Source organism: Eublepharis macularius, chromosome 2, assembly GCF_028583425.1.
Source record: "Eublepharis macularius isolate TG4126 chromosome 2, MPM_Emac_v1.0, whole genome shotgun sequence".
Lineage (NCBI taxonomy): Eukaryota > Metazoa > Chordata > Lepidosauria > Squamata > Eublepharidae > Eublepharis > Eublepharis macularius.
In genome coordinates this window covers 195,139,018-195,160,255 of record NC_072791.1, presented here as the reverse complement: position 1 = coordinate 195,160,255, position 21,238 = coordinate 195,139,018, and positions in this window count along the sequence as shown.

The window sequence follows — 21,238 nt, the reverse complement described above, 5'->3', positions numbered from 1 at the left end:
AGAAACAGAAGGATTAAAAGTATCCTGCTCACTAGGTTGGAGGCAAGTTCTGACGACAACAGGGCCAACAACAAAGATTCTCAGGTCAAACTCCATGGTCAAGTAACAGATTCCAGAATCAAAGACTGTGACCCACCAAGGCTCAGGCAGCCAGAACCTAAGAGCTCAGCAACAACCAAGTCAAGAATACCACAATTGTGACTAGCTAATCCCATGCTGGCTGCAGCCTTATAAAGGGAGTTTCTCCTACAGGTGAGGCTGGGTTCATTAAGCTTCTTTCTCCAAGCTGGCTCATCTCTGCTACTCAGGAGGAGTAGATCAGATCCTGTACTGGCTCAAGGGTCTCCTGACATTTCCTCAGCAGGGGGAAGGCCATGGGCTGCCAGGCATGCGCTCCTGTGCTTGGTCCATGCCTCTGCCCTTACCCTCAGCCTTCGCTGCTCCTGGGGTTCTTTGGGAGACAGTGGCAGGCCTGGCAGCAGGCAGGTCCACACTAAGGCCGCCTGGCTTGATGACACTGTGGTTGCCAACCCTCCTGGAGATCCCCACAAATTACAACTGGTCTCCAAATGACAGATTTTAACATTCTCCGAGACATGGAGGCTTCTTAGGCTGGCCTATGTGGAATTATACCCCACATAGGTACTACCTGACAATTGATGCCAACCCACCTAGATAACTCCGAGAGTTACAAATGACTTTCAAATGACAAGTTTTAATTATCTCAAACAGAATGGTGGCTTTGGAGTGTGGCTTCTGTGGAATTATACCCCACTGAGGACCCTCCATATTATGATTGCCGTACCTGGAGATCTCCTTCCAATTCAGCTGAACTCCATATGTCCTATTTTACCTAAATTGGAGACAATGGTGGTATTGGGTATTGGCACCTGGGGCGTCTGAAGCACCTCCTTACAGTAGTTGCCAACCCGTCTGGAGATCTGTTTCCATTACAACTGAACTCCATATGGTGATGTTATCTCTCTTGGAGACAATGGTGTCATTGGAGGTCAGTGCCTGTAGCATTATACCCCTCCGAAGCCCATCTTACTGTACTTCCTAATATCCAGCTGGTATCATCTGGCCTATAATTTAAACCCATTATTGCGAGTCCTATCCTCTGCTGCCAACAGGAACAGCTCCCTGCCCTCCTCTAAGTGACAGCCCTTCAAATACTTAAAGAGAGCAATCATGCTATGACATCATGCAATTGCATGATGCTATGATGCTATGACATCATGCAATTTGGATGTTATGCCTCTGTTGATAGACCCCCAAGATCGCATTAGCTTTTTTTTGTTGCTGCATCACACTGGCTGCTCATATTTAACTTACGTTCCATCTGAACCCCAAGTTCTTGTCCACACGCACCACTAACCAGAAGTGTATCCCCCATCCAGTATGTGTGTTCCTCATTTTTGCTACCCAGATGTAGAACTTGGCACTTATCCTTGTTAAATTGCATCTTGTTCACATCCACCCACTTTTCCAATGTGTTCCGATCTCGTTGAATTCTATCCCTACCTACTGATTTTGTTTGCTGCTTCTCCCAATTCGATGTCATCTGCAAATTTAATGCATAGCCCCTCCACACCCTCATCCAGATCATTTATAAAAATATTGAAAAGTACCAGGCCCAGGACCGAGCCCTGTGGCACCCCACTGGGCACCTTCCTCCGTTCAGATGAAATGCATTGACATCTACTCTTTGAGTGCGGTTCTCCAACCAGTTCCCTATCCACCTAACTATCCTAGAGTCCAGTCCACAGTCCTCTAGTTTACCCATCAGAACATCATGAGGAACCTTGCCAAAAGCTTTACTGAAATCCAGATAAACTACATCAATTCTCACGATCCAGTAAGCCTGTCACTTGATCATAGAAGGAGATGAGGTTGGTCTGGCATATCGCTATGTTGTCCATCAGATGCTTGCATACAGATGTGTTTAATATCTGTTCCAATATAAATATTTTTGTCCCTGCATCACACTGGCTGCTCATATTTAACTTACGTTCCATCTGAACCCCAAGATCAGCTGTAATTCAAGGAGAACTCTAGGCCCCATCTGGAGGTTGGCAATCTTATCCAGTCTCCCACTCTTCAAATCAGCTATGCTGTTCTCCTCTATATGCTTGAATCATCTCTCCATGCACTTACTGACGCTTTAGTCAAATCCCTCTCCAAATACCCACGCTTTGTGCAGCTTTCTGACCAACGTGTCGCCAAGTTTTGTTCACATTCATCCACTCTTCAATGTTCACACACAGCCCCTTTCCATCATTGTTGCATTCACCTTCATTTTGACCCACTGACTGAATTGATCTATGGGGAAGCAGTTTCCTTTGTTTGGTTGATTGTATATATTAACTAGCTTGATGCCCGTGCTTCGCTATGGTATTTAACTACTTAAAATCCAGTTATAATATTTATGGGTAAGTAACGTTTTTGGTTTGGGGGGGGGGCGGGTTGAGTTGGTTTTGTAGTATAATAGCATAGTACCCGAGCTTCACAAAAGTGTTTGAATAAAGCGAAGCATATTGATGCCTAAAACTGATGAAGTGAATTTTGAAATGTAACATTTATTGAAGAGATTTTTAAAAGGAAAAGATTGTAGTGCAAGAAATAAAGTGAAAAATATGTACAACCTTATTTTTCTACTGAAGGACCTGTTTATAAACCTCATTGGTGGTTTTCTCCCACTTTGGTACCCCCAACTTTGAGGAGAAGCTTGTGGGCTTGGAAGTCAGGAGGGTTGAGCATGTTGAGGAACTCCACAGGGAGTCATTAAATGTGTCCTGAGTACTGTTTAGAATGTTGGGATGATGACCAATCAAGGCCACATATGCAAATGACCTCAGGGCAAAGCGGCTGAGTCGGCAGTTGGCAGGGGGAGTGGGATGAGCAGCCTCCCAGCCACACAGGGAAGCTGTATCCCTATGGGAAAACACATTTTACCCCTTTTTACCTCAGGGGCCGAATTTCTTAAAATCCCTTCTTAGTGAGCCTCTACACCACAAAAGGAACATTCTCCCCAAATTTCATGCTTCTAGGTTCAGAGGTTTGGGCTGGGCATTGATGAGTCAGGCAGGACACTTGTCTTTAGATAGATAGATAGATAGATAGATAGATAGATAGATAGATAGATAGATAGATAGATAGATAGATAGATAGATAGATAGATAGATAGATAGATAGATAGATAGATAGATAGATAGATAGATAGATAGATAGATAGATAGATAGATAGGACATCTCTTTTTGATTGTTTGTTGGAGCCTCCAGCCAGGCAACCGGTATTGGCTTGAAGCCATATTTTAAGACCCAGGCTAACTCCAGACAATGGGGAGGGGGTTTGAAAACCTGATCTGGGTGCACATAAAGCCCCGAGCCACTGCAGAAAACCCTGCTGTCTGCTGTTCTTTTTTTTTTTTTTGAACTTTTCATTTTCTGATTTTCTGGAATACATAACAATTTAAACAAAAATTTTACACATAACATTAAAAAAACATAACCAGTGAACCTTGGAACAGTCAATAAGAGATCAGCTATCACTGAAAAGTACATTATTGTTAGAAAAGGTACAATACTAGAGAAGACTCATAAGATTGCCAAAAAGCTGAAAGTGTTCATATCTGCATTCGGCAGTTGATTAGTAGCATGAAGATGGTTCAAAAAAGGCATCCATTGTGTAAAGAACGTTGAATGATGCTGTGGATTATCAGTAGAGTGAAGATAATCCGCTATTTTCTCCATGGTGAAGATATCCCACTCTTTCTGGTACCACTGCTGCAATTTTGGAAGTCTGTCTTGTTTCCAGTATAACGCAAGAAGCATTTTCGCTGCAGCTAATAACAAGAGTATTAAGTCTGTTAGCTCACGTTTTAAAGCATTTGCAATTGGTTGGCTGCTTATAAGGTGTGACAGTTGCAAGTATTGGTATCATGGCAAGGTATCAGCTGCATCTTTTTCAATTTGCCCTTTACTTAGGATGGCCCCTTGTTTGGTTATATCCATAATTCTACTTTTCTTAAGTATCTTCCATTTCTGGAATGAGATTAAATCCTTTCCAGGTGGAAACCAAGATTGGTCCAGGAAGGATGATAATGGAGAAGGAGTGGGGGCTAGATACTGCATTACCCTGTCCCAAGTTATTAGAGTAGATTTCAGAAAAGGATTGGTAAATGTTTGAACTGGTCTGCTTTTATGATCTGTCCAGATTATATCTTTTATGTCATGTGGGGAAATGTGTGTTGTTTCAGCATAGCTCCAGTCTAAATTTTCTGTAGGATTTAACAAAAGCACTATATTCGCTAATTGAGCAGCCATGTAATAATGTTTTAAATCAGGTATCGCCAATCCACCTCTATTGGAGGCACGTTTCATGGTTGAGAAGTTGATTCTAGGGTGTTTGTTAGCCCAGATAAATTTATTTGTGAGACTTTGCCATGACTGGATATCTTGATCTGTGAGATGAATACGCAGCATACGAAAGTTAAATAAGAAAAATGGGTTTGACTAGCAGTATTTTTTCAGCCCAGGACAAATTTAACTTGTCCCAAACCCTTAAACTTATTTTTAACTCTTACCTCCAGGGGTTTAAAATTAGAATATTTTAGATTGGCTAAATTTAAGGGAATCATGATACCTAAATAGTCCCAATTATTACAAATCCAGTGGTATTGAAAAGTAGAAGCTATATGTGAATGTATGGCTGGTGTTAGATTAATAGGGTAAATTTCAGACTTGGATTTATTAATTTTGAGGCCTGATAGTTGCCCAAATTTATACAAGATATTTTCCAGGGGAGTTAATGAGGTGAGTGGGTTAACAATATAGAGAACCATGTCATCCGCAAAGAGGGAGACTTTGTATTCGTGGTTTTTGATTCTAACACCTGCAATCTAAGATGTTTTGTCTTAGAGTAAAAAGCATGGAATACTTCCAAAATTTCTCTATTGTTGGAAGTATAAGCCTTGTTGCTTTTATTGATTAGGTGAATCTGTTGAGAGGAGGCTTTTCTTTTAACCTTCCAAGCAAGCAAACACAGTGTCTTAGAATTGCTGTGCCAGTATTTCTGTTTCAAAAAAAGTAAATGCTTTTTTATATTGGAGGACTCCAGCGTTTCAAGCTTTTTCTGTTCTAGCAATAATTGTTTACAAGCCTTTTTACTATTGTATTTTTTGTGTTTGTATTCTAATACTTGGATTTTATTTAGGATGTCTAATCTAAATTTTTCTCTTTCTTTCTTATAGAATGAAGCTAAAGAAATGATCTTCCCTCTAGCCACTGCCTTCACGGCGTCCCAAATTGTTGCCTGAGAGACTTCTCCTGCAACATTTTCCTTAAAATAATTCACAAGCATTTTCTCTATTTCTTTGTGGATAGTTGGATTCAATAAAAGGGATTTATTTAACAGCCAATGTGATACATATCTCGTTTTTTCTACCAAATCTAGTTGACTTTCCACTTATGTATGATCTGACCAAATTTTACTGCCTATACTAGAGGAGGTAAGGTTTTGATAAATTTTACACAATGCCAGAATAAAATCAATTCTTGTATGAACCTGGTGGCGAGCAGAAAAGAAGGTGAAACCTTTTTCTTCCCCGTGTTGATTACGCCATACATCTTTAAGAGCAAATTTATCAAATAGAAGTTGCAGGTTTGAATGACATGGTTTTTTCCTAAGACGACTCCTATCATTCTGGGACCAGTCTAAATTAAAATCTGCAATACAGTTAAAATCCCCACCCAACAGAATTTCCCCTTCCACAAATATGCATAAGCTGGATATAGTTTCATGAAGAAAATCAAGTTGTTTATCATTTGGCGCATATATAGAGGCTAAAGTTATCTTTGTTTCTTCCAGAGTCCCCTTAATAAATATAAATCTTCCTCTTGGGTCAACTTTGGAGTCTAGCCACTGAAATTTAACATTTCTCGAAAACAAAATTGCAACCCCCCTAGCGTTTGATGAGCCGGGGGCTTGGAATTGCATATTAAACCTGTTAGATCTCAGTATCTGAAGCATTTCCTTTTTATAATGGGTCTCCTGCAGAAATAATATGTCTGCATTCTGTTTTGCTAGCGCTGTGGAGACACGTTTGAGTTTTATGGGGTTGTTTAAACCTCTGCAGTTAAAAGTAATAATTTTAATTCTGTCCATCATAGTGTATTACCATTTAAAAGAATTTCAGTGTTGAACACAAATTGTAGAGTCAACCCCAAGTAACAAAGCATTTGTAGTGTTAAAGATGCACCTCCCTTAGCTTTACATAACTGAACAGAAGTGTCTGAAAATAAACAATCGTTCCAAGGATTAACCTCAACAATACAATCCAGTACCCAACTCCTCCCAACAAACAACATCACAAACTTAACTGTCATAACCCTCTGCTCGCTTAAAACAAGGAGCAATCACTCCAGAGGCACAAAGTTAGACACTCTGTGCAATGGGTAGAGAGGAGAAGAGACTCTCCCTCTCTATGTCTGGAGGTCCCTAAGAAAAACTGGGAACAATTATGAGAACCAGGTGATTGTCCCCCCACCGACAATAGGACTAATAGTAAAGGACAGAGCTGCAGATAAAGGTAAAGGAGATAAGTCATATAGGGATAGTAGGAAAGAAAAGGGTGAGAAAAGAAGAAAGCAGCATTAGCACAGTCAGTAGCTGTCTTAGACACTGTACAGAGAAGATCAATGCTGGCTGAAGATGTTGAAAAGTGATATCCGTCCATCAGCAGTGAGATCAATGAGGCCATTGAGATCAATGAGGCCATAGCTCATCGCTTTCAAAGGAGACAAGAAAATATTGCTGTCTGTCTCAGGTGGTTGGTTTCACAGGGATCGTGGTCCAGCTTGACCGAGATGAGGGGTTCTGAATGATATCATCATTTGCAGTGGAGGCAGGTTCACCTCCTTGAGTAGGGTTGTGCCAGATAGAAGATCCGTCGCATGGAGGGCTTTTCCCTGATGAATTACTTGGAGTTTGGAAGAGGTCACCCATTTATATCTGATGTTAGCATTATTTAGGTGAGTGATTATGGGTTTAAGCTCTCTTCTCTGCAAAAGGGTTTCACTAGACAGATCTTGAAAAACATGGATTCTCTTTCCTTGGAAGAGGAAAAAGCCCTTTTTCCTTGCCTCTTGGAGAATTTTCTCTCTAGTGCGTGTGTCCATGAATTTGACAATAATATCTCTGGAAATGTTCTTTCTTAAGTTGCGGAGGGAGCCAATTCTATAAGCAGACACTATATTTGGCGCCACACCATCCTCCAATTGCAACTCCTGTGCTAACCACCCAGCCAAGAAAGCTGTTAAATCAGTGAAGCCTTCCTCAGATTCAACAAATCCGCAAAATGTTAAATTATTATATTTCCATTTATTCTCCAAGTCCATGATTTTATTTCTCATCCAGCTCTCATTGGCCTGCAGGGTGCGTGTTTCTTTCTGTAGAGACAAACTGAGCTCTAAAGCAGAATCTGCAGTATGAGTCACTTGTTGTAGTGTTTCAGTGATTACTTTTAACTGATCACTCATGGGCTTCAAAAGTCTCTCCATTCTGTTAGCAATTTTATCCTCTAATTGGTCAATTTTATGATTAATATTCGGTTCCTGTACCTGGGTTGCTTCATCAGATGTCTCCACAGTAGTAGCGGCGGCCATCTTAGTTGTGAGACATGATTCTGCTGCGGCTCCCTTTCTGGGCTCTCCTGCTGAGAAGTAAGTTTTAACCGACTGTGGAGTCGGCTCCATGGCTTTATTTTTGTTGCCTCCTGTCTTACCCATCTTTATGGAATAAAAAGATCAGGGTAGAAAGGTTTTTAAATGATCGGGGGGGGGGGGGAATGGAGCCAGGAGCTTGATCCTCACGCGTCTGGCATACATGCTCACGATGCCCCGCCCCCCTATCTGCTGTTCTGATCCCACTCTCTATTGTTCTCACCTCCTGAAAATCTGGCAAACTCGCCTTTCCAGAATTCACCCGTAGCTCATCCGAACCTTTCTATGGAACCTGGCAACCCCATATATCAGACAGTATTTGTGCAAGGTCTGAGAAAGTGGAAGACTTGATGGCTAGTTTAGATGGATTGCAAGTTTGCAACCTCCATGTTTAGTTCAAGATTTTTCTGTGAACAAGGGCACATGTGATATTTCTAGAAACTACTAGCATTTATTTAGCGCCCATACCGGCCTGTTCTGTGGTGTTCCAGGAGATTTTGGCAGGGAAAGGGTTAATAAAAGCACAATATTTTCCTGTTTTCCTTTCAAAAATATTGTTCCCTGGTGTCTTTAATGCTTCCCACTGTTTTTTCTGGTACTGGCATTTCTTTAGTGTCCATTCCGGCCCATTCCATGGTGTTCCAGGACCACTTTGGCAGAGAATGGGTTAATAAAAGCATGCCACTTCAGTACTTGCACTTCTAAAATCTTGTTCTGTACTGTCTGTAATGTTTCCTACTGTTTTTTGTGGTACTGGCTTTTCTTTAGTGTCTGTTCCGGCCTGTTTTGTGCTCTTCCTGGAGCATTTTGGCAAGGAAAGGGTTAATAAAAGCATACTACTTCAGTGTTTTCATTTCTAAAAACTGATTCTCTGGTGTCTGCAATGCTTCCCACTTCTTTTTGTGGTAGTATCATTTCTTTAGTGTCTGTTCTGTGGTGTTCCGGAAGCCTTTTGGCAGGGAAAGGGATAATAAAAGTGTATCAGTTCAGTGTTTTCACTTCTAAAATCTTTTTTTCTGCAGTGTCTGTATTGCTTCCCACTGTTTTTTTGTGGTACTGGTGTTTCTTTAGTGCCTGTTTCAGCCTGTTTTGTTCTGTTCCAGGAGCATTTTGGCAGGAAAAGGGTTAATAAAGGCATGCTACTTCAGTGTTTTCATTTATACAATCTTGTTCTCCAGTGTCTGTTATGCTTCGCACTGTTTTTTGTGGTATTGGCATTTCTTTAGTGCCCGTTCCAGCCCATTTTGTAGTGTTCCAGGACGCTTTTGGCAGGGAAAGGGTTAATAAAGGCATGCCAGTTCAGGTTTTCATGTCTAAAATTTTGTTCTGCATTGTCTGTAATGCTTTCCACTGTTTTTTGTGGTACTGGTGTAACCTGTTTTGTTCCAGGGCAATATCAAATAAATACATTTATCTAATTTGAGAACTGGGAGAGTTCATGTCTATGACAGTGTGATCCCACCTTGTGACACTTGCATTTATAAAAGATTAACAATGAACAAACTTGAGGAAAAAAACATCGTATTTGGAACAATACAATAATAAAACATATAACAACAATCATGTAACAAAACAGGCCTGTTTTACTCAAGCAGACCCAGGTCTCAGTCTTTCTGACTTCTGTATGGTGGTCAGTCCCTTGAATTGCAGCAACTTGTAGCTGTGCTCTATGTTGAGATGCCTTCTGTTCTTCACAGGAGTCCTATAACATTAATACAGAGTTCATAGAAGGAGTGTTTCTGAGGAGAGAGTGCTTCTCCCTGCAGCTTCAGGCCCTCCAGACTCTCAGGGAAAATTGCGCCTTTTTTCCTTATAAGGAATACCCCAACTGTCTACCTCCCTCTAGTGGGCAAGGGCATTTCTTTAGTGCCTGTTCCGGCAGGATCCGGCAGAAACTGGCATTTCTTTAGTGCCTGTTCCAGCCCGTTCTGTAGTGTTCCGGGAGCATTTTGGCAGAGAAAGGGCTACTAAACACGTGCCAGTTCAGAGTTTTCATTTCTAAAATACTGCTAATTTCTATTTTGGTACATTCAAAAGCTTTTGTTTGTTTGTTTGTTTGTTTGTTTGTTTACATCATTCATAATCCACTCTTCTCCCCAATGGGGACCCAAAGTGGCCTACATTGTTCTCCTCTCCTTCATTTTATCCCCTGTAATGTATCTTATACCCTGACCTCAATAGCCCAGGCGAGCCCAATCTCATTAGTTCTTGGAAACTAAGCAGAGTCAGCCTTGTTTATTTAATTGGATGGAGGACCTCCAAAGAAGACCAGGGCTGCAGAGGCAGCCAATGGTAAACCACCTCTGTTAGTCTCTTGCATTGAAAACTCTAGGAGGGATTGCCGTAAGTCAGCTGTTCTTTGATGGCACTCTCCACCAATGATGTATCTTATGGTTTGTTTTGACCATCCAGAATTTACAAAGAGGACTGGTAAACTATAAATTGTACATAATTTGGTCCCTGGCCCCTGGGAGGTTCATTTTGCCTCGACTAGGGCCAGGGCCTTTTCTGTACTGGCTCGGACCTGGTGGAATTCTCTGTTGGAAGAGACTTGGATCCGGCAGGATTTATTATCTTTCCGCAAGGCCTGCAAGATGGACTTGTTCCACCAAACATACAGTGGTTGAGGTAAGCATCCTCCCCCCTCAATCGTCCTCCCATCAGGGGGATATGATCACCCCTGGTCTGCTGAACATCAAACAGCTTGCCACCCACCCCCATGGGTTTCTTATAATTAGAGGGATTGTGCAATAAGAATGCCACAATGTTTTTACCAAATGTGTTTTAATGATCATGCTGCCTGTTTTATATTTTTTCTGTGACCTGCTCTGAGCCTGGTTACAGGGAGACTGGAATACAGATGTAATAAAATATAATAAAATAAATAAAAACACTTTTTTATTTATTACATTTATTTATTTGGATCTTTATACCCCACCCTGTGAGGTAGAGTAGGCTGAAAGAGAGCAACTGGCCCATGGTCACCCAGTGAGCTTCCGTGGCAGAGTGGCAATTTAAACCTGGCCCTCCTAGATCCTAGTTCAACATGCTAATCACTACTCATGCTACATCCTTGAAGGTTAGCTGCACAATCTTAAACAGAGAGCCACTCTACTTGCACTTTCCTTTGTACACTGAACATATAAGGTATCAGATTTACCTGGTAGCCTTAAGGGACTTTATGCTGCCTTACATCCTGCTTGTTATTTTATCTGACATCTCAAAGTTTTCATATTTGTCCTAGGGTCGTAACATGCTAGTGAGCTGAAACGAGCAATTCTGTAATTACCTTGGTAAATCACCTGCTCCCTTGCTCGAATAAAGGCAACGTCAGCTATTCTGGAGTCATCAGATTGAATATATGCAACACTGTCAATGAGAAGCCAAAAATATAATTTGGGCTACAGTTACAATCTCATGCTGACGTAGAGTGACAAGTTCAGAAGATGACAGAAAAGGACGCACAAGGGGAATGGCTGATGGGCACATGATCGTTCAAGTGAGCCTAGACTCTAAGGGCATAATTGAAATGTCATATATTGACAAGACATAAGTGGCACGTGTACATTTCTGGACATTTTACTTTTGCAGCTTTCAGCACATGCATTCAAAACCTGATTCGTTTCTGAATCTAGCCAGATGTTTGGAAAAGTGATGGTTGTGTGGGGAGCCTACAGGTTGAGAGGGGGGGGGGGACTTCTTTTTTTGTTATGTTCGTGTTAGGTGATTTTTTTTGTTGGGTGAATCTTTGTGTAACTGTATCTTTATGTCTTGTCTTTTTATTAAACAAATAAAACTCTTTTTTAAAAGAGAGGGGGGGAAACTGTTTTGTTTTTACCAACCCTAGTTGTAATGTAGTAATTTCACTATGCAGAATAACCCAAGAACATTGAGAGATGGTGGAGAAGAAATCTGTATGTTTCTTAGATGGTGGTTTGTGGCGGGTGAGGGGGATGAATGGAAAGTGGAAACAACTGCATTTATAATCGTACTGTTCATACTGATCTTTTTGTTGCTACGCCAACAACATTAGGGGCTTGATTAGATGAGACTTATGATCCTACAGGGTTTCCCCCCTCAAAGTTTAAAGCAGTCATAGGTGCCCCTGAATTGGAGAGAGAAGGCAAACCCTTTCCTCTGCACCATTCTACTGATTAAATCCCTCTCTTAACACTGTTGTTTGCCCAGTAAGGAAAAACGTAGTTCAGTGGGGTGATTTAAATCCAGAAAATCAAGGAGAAAGGCTGCCCTCCCTCTCTGCCAGAGCTGTAGTTCCAATATATTTGGCCCCCTCTCCAGCTGCTTTTACAATGTGTGGGTGGGTGGGTTGGGGGAATCTGCTCATGTATCCCCCACTCTCTTTCCTACTACGGCATCTGGCCTTATGGCTAGTGGTCAAGTGTGCTGGGTGACCTGGGGCCAGTCACTCGGTCTCTACCTCACAGGGATATTGTGTGTGGGGAGAGGATAAAATGGAAGAAAGAGAATGAATGAATGAATGAATGAATGAATGAATGAATGAATGAATGAATGAATGAATGAATGAATGAATGGCCTCGCTCAAATTATATATGAGTTCTGGTTTGTAAAATCAGGATGGTTGAAACAAACAATAAGATACATTGTCCCCCTAGTGTCTTCCAAGGAATAGAATCTTTTTTCTACAAATCTTAAATGCAGTACCAAAAACGCAGCTTCTGTTCAAAGAGCAGGTGACACAGGCAGTTTGTAATCTGACATGATCATGGGGTGACATCTAGTGATCAATTAAAGACATGACTAGGCTATTTGCAATCCAGTTGGATGGTGGCGTTTTTTGCTCTCTTCACCACAGCGCTCTGTATACACAAAATGACATGAGTACTGTGACTTGCATTTTTGCAGCTGAAGCAAAAAAGAGAAACATAGTGCCCTTTTTAAAAAAAAATGGCAACAGAGGTGGAAATTGGATGTAAACGGTGGGTATCTAGGGACATGCAATTTCACCAACTTCTTGGTAGGTCTGGCCCTGAATGGCAAATGCTATCTGTCGTTTATTATGTGGATCGGCACCCAAAGTGAGTCATGACTCTCTTACAGGTGGGTCATGACGAGGTAGGGTTGCCAGCTCGAAGTTGGGAAATTCCTGGAGATCTGGGGGTGAAACCTGGAGAAACCTGGAGAAAGTGGGGTTTGGAGAGGAAAAGGTCTTTGGCTTTGCACAATTCCATAGAATCCACCCCCCAAAGTAGCCATTTTCTCCAGGTGAACTGATCTTTGTGGCCTGGAGACCAGTTTTAATTCCAGGAGATCTCCAGCCACTACCTGGAGGCTGGCAACCCTATGACAAGGCCAGGAGGGGGGAGAAGGAAGACAATGAGATGGGAGAGGAGGCTGTGAGAGGTTCAAAGGCAAATTTGGGCTTTGCATAATATGTGAAATGGGCATGAAATACTACCAGTAGTTCAATAATGCTATATACTGGTGGATCCTAAAACTGATAAATGAAATATAAACATGGTCAATGTTAACTGATGTGAGATTCCTGTGTATTATTTTGGGGAAAGAGAAAACTATGGTCTATAAAATGATGCATGGTGTGGAGAGAGGGAGAAGCTTTTATTCCTTGCTCGTAATACTTCCACTGAAGCTATGGGGTGGGAGATTCAAAAGACACAAAAGGAAGTACTTCTTCACACAGCACATTGTTGAATCCAGGAACTTGCTGCCACAGGATGTGGTGTCAGCTGGCAACTTTGAAGGCTTTAAAGGGGGAGTGGACAAATTCATGGAGGATGGGGATATCAATGGTGACTAGGCATGATGGCTACTAGCAGGGCTTTTTTTCAGCTGGAACGCGGTGGAATGGAGTTCCGGCACCTCTTGAAAATGGTCACATGGCCGGTGGCCCCGCCCCCTGATCTCCAGACAGAGGGGAGTTTAGAGCGCCCTCCGTGCCGTGGCGTGGAGGGTGATCTAAACTCTCCTCTGTCTGGAGATCAGGGGGCGGGCCCACTGGCCATGTGACCATTTTCGCTGAGGGTGATTTAAACTTTAAAAATCTTCCCCCTTGTTCCAGCTGACCCAAAGTGACGTCATTGTGCGGTCCTGAGTTCCACCACTGAGTTCCACAACCTCTTTTTCCAGAAAAAAAGCCCTGGCTACTAGTAATGATGGATATCCACTCCCTCCAGTACTGGAGGCAGTACGCCTCTGTACGCCAATTAGGCATACTGGCAAGAGGATGCTATTGTAGCCATCCTGCTTGTAGGCTTCCTAGAGGCAGCCAGCCAGCCATTGTGTGAACAGAAAGCTGGACTAGATGGGCCTGTGGTCTGATCCAGCATGGTTCTTCTTATATTCTTATGTTCAATATGGAGACATTTTGCCAATGGGTCCCCAAAAGTAATTCAGAATAAGTTTAGAAGCAGGTCCCACTAAGAGGATGAGCCGTTAATTCAAACAGCAGCTCAGCCTTGCAGATAAACGACTATATCTGAGCTTAAGTCTCTCGCAGCGGGACTTAAAACTCTTACTGTGGCAGGAACACACTCTTTACATTTATTGAAGAGTTTTGCAAGTTATGACATAACATGGTAATTACTGCGTGGGCTGAAAAGAAGACATATAAATAGCATAAGAACATAAGAACATAAGCAAAGCCATGTTGGATCAGGCCAGTGGCCCATCCAGTCCAACATTCTGTCACACACAGTGGCTAGAAATCCAGTGCCATCTAAAGGACTGTCAGTGAGGCCAGGACACCAGAAGCCCTCCCACTGCCTTCCTTCCAGCACCAAGACAACAGAGCACCACCTCCCCACAAAGAGAATACCATCTATCTCCTGTGGCTAATAGCCACTGATGGACCTCTGCTCCATATATTTGTCCAGTCCCCTCTTGAAGCTGGCAATGCTTGTAGCTGCCACCACCTCCTGTGGCAACGAATTCCATGTGTTTATCACCCTTTGTGTAAAGTAGTATTTTCTTCTATCTGTTCTAACCCGACTGCTCAATAATTTCATAGAGTGCCCACGAGTTCTTGTATTGTGAGAAAGGGAGAAAAACACATCTTTCTCTACCTTCTCTAACCCGTGCATTATCTTGTAAACCTCTATCATGTCTCCCCTCAGTCGTCTTTTCTCCAGGCTAAAGAGCCCCAAGCGCCTCAATCTTTCCTCATAGGGAAAGTGTTCCAACCCTTTAATCATTTTAGTTGCCCTTCTCTGTACTTTTTCCAGTGCTATGATATCTTTTTTAAGGTGTGGCGACCAGAACTGTACACAGTACTCCAAATGAGGCCTCACCATCGATTTATACAGAGGCATTATGATACCGGCTGATTTGTTTTCAATCCCTTTCCTAATAACCCCTAGCATAGCATTAGCTTTTTTTATGGCAGTCGCACACTGTGCTGACGTTTTTAGTGAGTTATCTATCATGACTCCAAGATCTCTCTCTTGGTCAGTCTCCGCCAGTTCAGACCCCATCAACTTGTATTTATATTTTGGATTTTTGGTTCCAATGTGCATTACTTTGCACTTGGCTACATTGAACCTCATTTGCCACATGGATGCCCACTCTTCTAGCCTCGACAGATCCCTTTGGAGTGCCTCACAATCCTCTCTGGCTTTCACCACCCTGAACAATTTCGTGTCATCTGCAAATTTAGCCACTTCACTGCTTAATCCCAATTCCAAATCATTAATAAACAAGTTAAAAAGCATTGGACCCAATACCGACCCCTGTGGCACCCCACTGCTCACCACCCTCCACTGTGAGAAGTGCCCGTTTATGCTCACTCTCTGTTTCCTATTAATTAGCCAGTTTTCGATCCACAAGAGGACTTGGCCCTTTATCCCATAGCTACTGAGCTTACTTAGGAGCCTTTGATGAGGAACTTTGTCAAAAGCTTTCTGGAAGTCAAGATAAACAATATCTATCGGGTCTCCCTTGTCCACTTGTTTGTTCACTCCCTCAAAGAACTCTAACAGATTGGTGAGACAAGATCTTCCCTTACAGAACCCATGCTGAGTTTTCCTCATCAGCTTTTGGTCATCAATGTGCCCACTAATTTTATTTTTGATAATAGTTTCCACCAACTTACCCGGTATTGACGTCAGGCTGACTGGCCTGTAATTTCCCGGATCTCCCCTGGAACCTTTTTTAAAGATGGGGACAACATTAGCTACCTTCCAGTCCTCAGGAACAGATGCAGAGTTTAATGACAGATTACATATTTTTGTGAGGAGATCTACAAGTTCACACTTGAGTTCTTTCAGAACTCTTGGATGTATGCCATCTGGGCCCGGTGATTTATCAGTTTTTAAATTATCTAGCAGTCGCATAACCTCCTCTCTCGTCACCTCAATGTGACTCAGGTCTTTCAAAACCCCTCCCAAAGTCAGTGCTTCCGGAGTGGGCATGCACTTCTTATCTTCCACAGTGAAGACAGAAGCAAAGAACGCATTCAGCTTCTCGGCCATTTCCCTATCACCCTTTAGTAATCCTTTTACGCCTTGGTCATCCAAGGGCCCCACGGCCTCCCTAGCTGGTTTCCTACTTCTAATATATTTAAAGAATTGTTTATTGTTTTTCTTTATGTTCTTTGCAATATGCTCCTCATATTCCCTTTTTGCCTGTCTGATCACAGACTTGCACTTTTTTTGCCACAGCTTATGCTCCTTTTTATCAACCTCACTCCGACTAGTTTTCCACTGCCTAAAAGAATCCTTTTTACCTTTTACAGCTTCTATTACATTGCTTGTTAACCATGCTGGCCTTTTCCTAAACCTATTTGTGCCTTTCCTAACCAGCGGTATATATTTAATTTGAGCTTCCAGGATTGTAGTTTTAAATAGTCTCCAAGATTCCCCAAGTGTTTTGACCTTTTTTACTTTCCCTTTCAGTTTCTTCTTCACGTACCCCCTCATCTCAGAAAAGTTACCCCTTTTGAAGTTAAACATGGCTGTGTTGGTCTTATTTGGCAATTTCCTATTTATACATATGTTGTACTCAATAACATTATGGTCACTGTTCCCAAGTGGTGCAATCACATTTACATCTCTCACCAGGTCTTCAGCATTACTGAGGACCAAATCCAGGATCACCTCTCCCCTAGTAGGTTCTGTAACCATCTGTTCCATAGCACAGTCATTGAGACAGTCTAGAAACTCACTTTCTCTCCCCCGATTCGAACACCCATTGGCCCAGTCAATGTGTGGGTAGTTAAAATCACCCATTACAACACAGTTTTTTTGTTTAGCAGCCATCTTTAATCCTGTCATCATTTTATAATCCTCCTCTATTTTCTGATCTGGAGGGCGATAACAAACTCCCACAGTTAAGTTTCCATTTGGGCCCGTAATTTCAACCCATAGCATTTCCAGAAGCGAATCTAATTCAGTTACCTTCTCAATCTTACTGGAATGTATACCTTCTCTGACATATAGAGCCACCCCACCACCAACCCTTCCCTCCCTATCCTTCCGATATAATTTATATCCAGGAATCACCGTGTCCCACTGATTTTCCTCATCCCACCAAGTTTCTGATATGCCCACAATGTCTATGGATTCGCCCAACACTAAACATTCCAGCTCCCCAATTTTACCTCGGACACTTCTAGCATTTGTATATAAACACCTGTAACTTCCCCGGCACACTTTGCCTCGAGACGTAGTTAGGTCATCTGCACTGTTTGTCTCCATCTCAGTTGACAACTCTAATCTATCTCCCTGTAGAAGTGTTATACCTAGCCCTTCATCTCTCTGAGATGAACCATCCTGAACCAGAGACACTTTATCTCTTGTCGGCTTTCCCCTAGCATTTAGTTTAAAAACTGCTCTGCCACCTTTTTGATTTTAAGTGCCAGCAGCCGGGTTCCTTCTCGGGACAAGTGGAGACCGTCTCTCTTGTACAGCTCCCGCTTGTCCCAAAAAGAATCCCAGTGCCTAACAAACTTGAACCCTTCCTCCCTACACCATCGTCTCATCCACGCATTGAGACTCCTGATCTGCGTTTGTCTCTCTGGCCCTGCGCGTGGAACAGGTAGCACTTCTGAGAAGGCTACCTTTGAGGTCCTGGCCTTGAGTCTCCTGCCTAACAGCCTAAATTTTTGTTCCAAGACCTCACGACTGCATTTCCCAACATCGTTGGTTCCAACATGGACCACGACCGCTGACTCTTCCCCAGCACTATCTACCAGCCTATCTATAACACGCGTAATGTCCGCTACCTTCGCACCAGGCAGGCAAGTCACCATACGGTCAGAACGCGGTTGTGCCACCCAGCTATCTACTTGTCTAAGGATCGAATCACCAACTACCAAGAGCCTCCCTCCCGCCCCACCCAGGGATGGTTCCTTGATGCGAAAGGAAACCTGCTCACCAACTGAAGAAGAGGTCCCTTCTGAGGGCATGTTCCCCTTATCCTCAATACGGTGCCCTGATTCCACAAGATCCTCATTCTCCTTGACAACAAGAACGCTGCCATTTTTAGAGTGGGACACATCTGTCCTGTCCCTGAGAATCTTGTCCTCGTGCCTATCTAACTGTCTCCGCTTCTCCAGGTCAGCCACCTTGGCCTCAAGGGTACGTACTCGTTCCCTGAGAACCAGGAGCTCCTTGCAGCGAGCACACATCCAGGACTTCTGACCAGAAGGCAGATAGTCATACATGTGACACTCAGTGCAATACACTGGAAAGCCCCCAACCCCCTGCTGGCATTCTGACTTCATTATTCTGTTTTAGGAATAACACACTAAGAGGAAAGAAAACAGCTATGATCCCCCGGCTAAGAGCCACAGGCCAAGAGCCCTTTAGCTCTTGCCCTTTAGCTCTCGCCCTTTAGCCCTTTAGCTTTAGCCCTTTAGCTCTCGCCCTTTAGCTCTCGCTTGCGCCAAAGGCTCGCGCCCCTGCCCAGCAGTTGCCTTTTCAATGCAAAAGGTCACTTCCTGCTAAGCACAGGAGGTGAGCACAAAGGGGGTGTGTGGCTTGTACTCCAGCAACCCCCAGCAGCCTTACAAACACACTCACCCTCAAACACAATCAAGCCCAAACACACTCAGCCTCAAAACTACACTCAAATCAACACAAAACTACACACAAAAAGCCCCAAAGCTAGAGAGGACCACCCTTAGCTTCTCAGCTTAACCCACCACAGCCAAGAAAGGCAAAAAGCCCTTACCACCTCTAGCAGCTGCAGACCATGTGCTCCTGAGCCCAGGTGACTCTGCTCTGCAAACTTCTGTTATTATTAGGAGTGCAACACTGCTGTTGCTGGGTCACCAGGGGTGACTATATAATTTGATCTCACGCCTGGGAGACAAAAAAGAACACGACATTCTCACTCCATCCACCTTCTGCCCAGTGCAAGAAAAGCACCAAAACAAAAACGGCTGAGCTGCAAAGGTCAGTTCTAGCTGTAGGTGGCGCTGTATGCACTCTCTGGGTTATCTCCAGTGGTGTTTTCAAAGAGGAAGGAGCTCTTTGCTGCTTTTTAAGGGTTATGTCATTAAAAAGAGCTAGACATAAAATGAGAATTACAAAACAATAAATCTGCAGATCTGTGCTACTCCTTTCTAATCATGCATTTAAGTCAGGCCACAGACTGGCAGCTCTTTAGGTTTCCATAATTTAATCTTCATTTGTCTCTTCCCATTCTATGACTCTCAAGAGTGATTTCTACTTCCAAGACAGAGATGGGAAGTAAATGGGCAGCTCCTGCAGACATTAACTGAGATGCTCCTGCAGGTTGGGCAGTGTGAAATAACCCCTAAAATGGGCTTAAAACTGTTTAGCAGAGATAGAGAGAAGAAAAAGCGAGAGAAGAAAAAGCAACAGAATTGGAGGGGAATTAGCTGCAAGAATTATGACTGTGTTTCAGTATTAGAGAGGGGCTGGTGTATGACCATCTCCTAGTTTTACATAGTACTAATTTGCAAGATCATTTGGCATCTTTATTATTTGTGTTAGCCTGCCAAACAAACCTGTCAGTCTGATCCCCAAATTCATTATAGATGAGAGGATTAAGAAAAGGGAGGAAGAGAACAAAGACTATTCATTTGCTACCACATAGTCACTCAATGGTAAAGGCATCCCTTGAACCCAAATCTCTCAAGTCCAAGTCTACTCTCTGAACCTGAATTGGAGTGGAGACCACATCTTCCTCCTTTTGAATATTGAAATTGAAGATATGGGAAAGTGCAGCCATTCTGTTAATGTGTCAAGCAGCAACCTGCTAAAAGAGGATCAAAAGTGGCCCCACATGTGGTTGTCAAATGAGTCTGGAATAATATTTACTGGGGGGGGGGGGCGGGGGGGGTACTTACATTTTTTTACGGGATGTCACTACTGGAAGTGATGTGATCATGCCAACCCCACTACCAGGCTGGCTGGCCACTCCAGGGTGGTGCCATGTAGCTGCAGAAAGCCAGCCTGGTGGGTGGGCTGGCCACTCCCGCTAGGGTTGCCAGGTACCTTCACTCTCCCAGCGGGAGATTGGGACATTGGCTCTTACCTCCCCTCCTTTCCCTGAGATTCTTCGCTCTTGCGCACTGGCATGATCACATCACTTCCGGGAAGTCATCATGCGGGTCAAATGGTGGCCCGGGAGCACCTCCACACTCACCAAAGGGCTGAATTGCCCTTCCACGGGGCCCAATTTGGCCTAAAATGGGCCCACTGCAGGACACAGGAGCATGCCACGCTGCCTCGGGGGTGCCCCCCTGCTGGCCAGGTAAGTGGGGGGAATGGCAAGCGTAACACTCGCTGGTGCTGTGCAGGAGGCCTGTTCCTTGGGCTGGCTGGCCACTCCCGTGGGCGCTGTGTAGGAGGCCTGGGCCTTGGGCTGGCTGATCACTCTCAGGCTGTGCTGTGCAGCCACAGCAGGCCAGCCAGGCAGGCTGGCCATTCCCACCAGCACCATGCAGGAAGTCGAGTGCCTGGGCGGGCTGACCACTTCCCTGGGCCAGTGGTAGTGCTCAGGAGGCTGGGAAGCTGGGGAGGAGGCAGTGCCAGGTGTGCAGTATTTGGACAATATTTCCCCTGCACAGTCCACAAAAATACCAGTTCTTAAGCTAAAATAACAGTATAAAAATCCATATTGATATACAACCCTTTGGCCCCATCCCTTAAGGGTTGGGTGCTGAACTGGAGACAAAGCAGAGCCAAGCTACAAGTGACGCCTTACACAGGTTGGACACTTGTCAGCTTCCCTCAAGTTTTGATGGGAAATGTAGGCGTCCTGGTTTTACAGTTTGGCTCTCCATTACAACTGCAAGACCAGGATGCCTACATTTCCCATCAAAACTTGAGGGAAGCTGACAAGTGTCCAACCTGTGTAAGGCGTCACTTGTAGTTTGGCTCGCAGTTTCTCCAAGCCTGAACTGCAATTTCAAAAGAAGGCTTTTATTTAAATGCGGTATGCAAGTCTAATTTTGAGGTTCTCCTTCGTTCGTATTTAAGAAGAAGGTAGATGGCCACCTGCCAGCAATGATGATTCTATGACTTAGTTCAGATCAGATCAGCAACCTTTT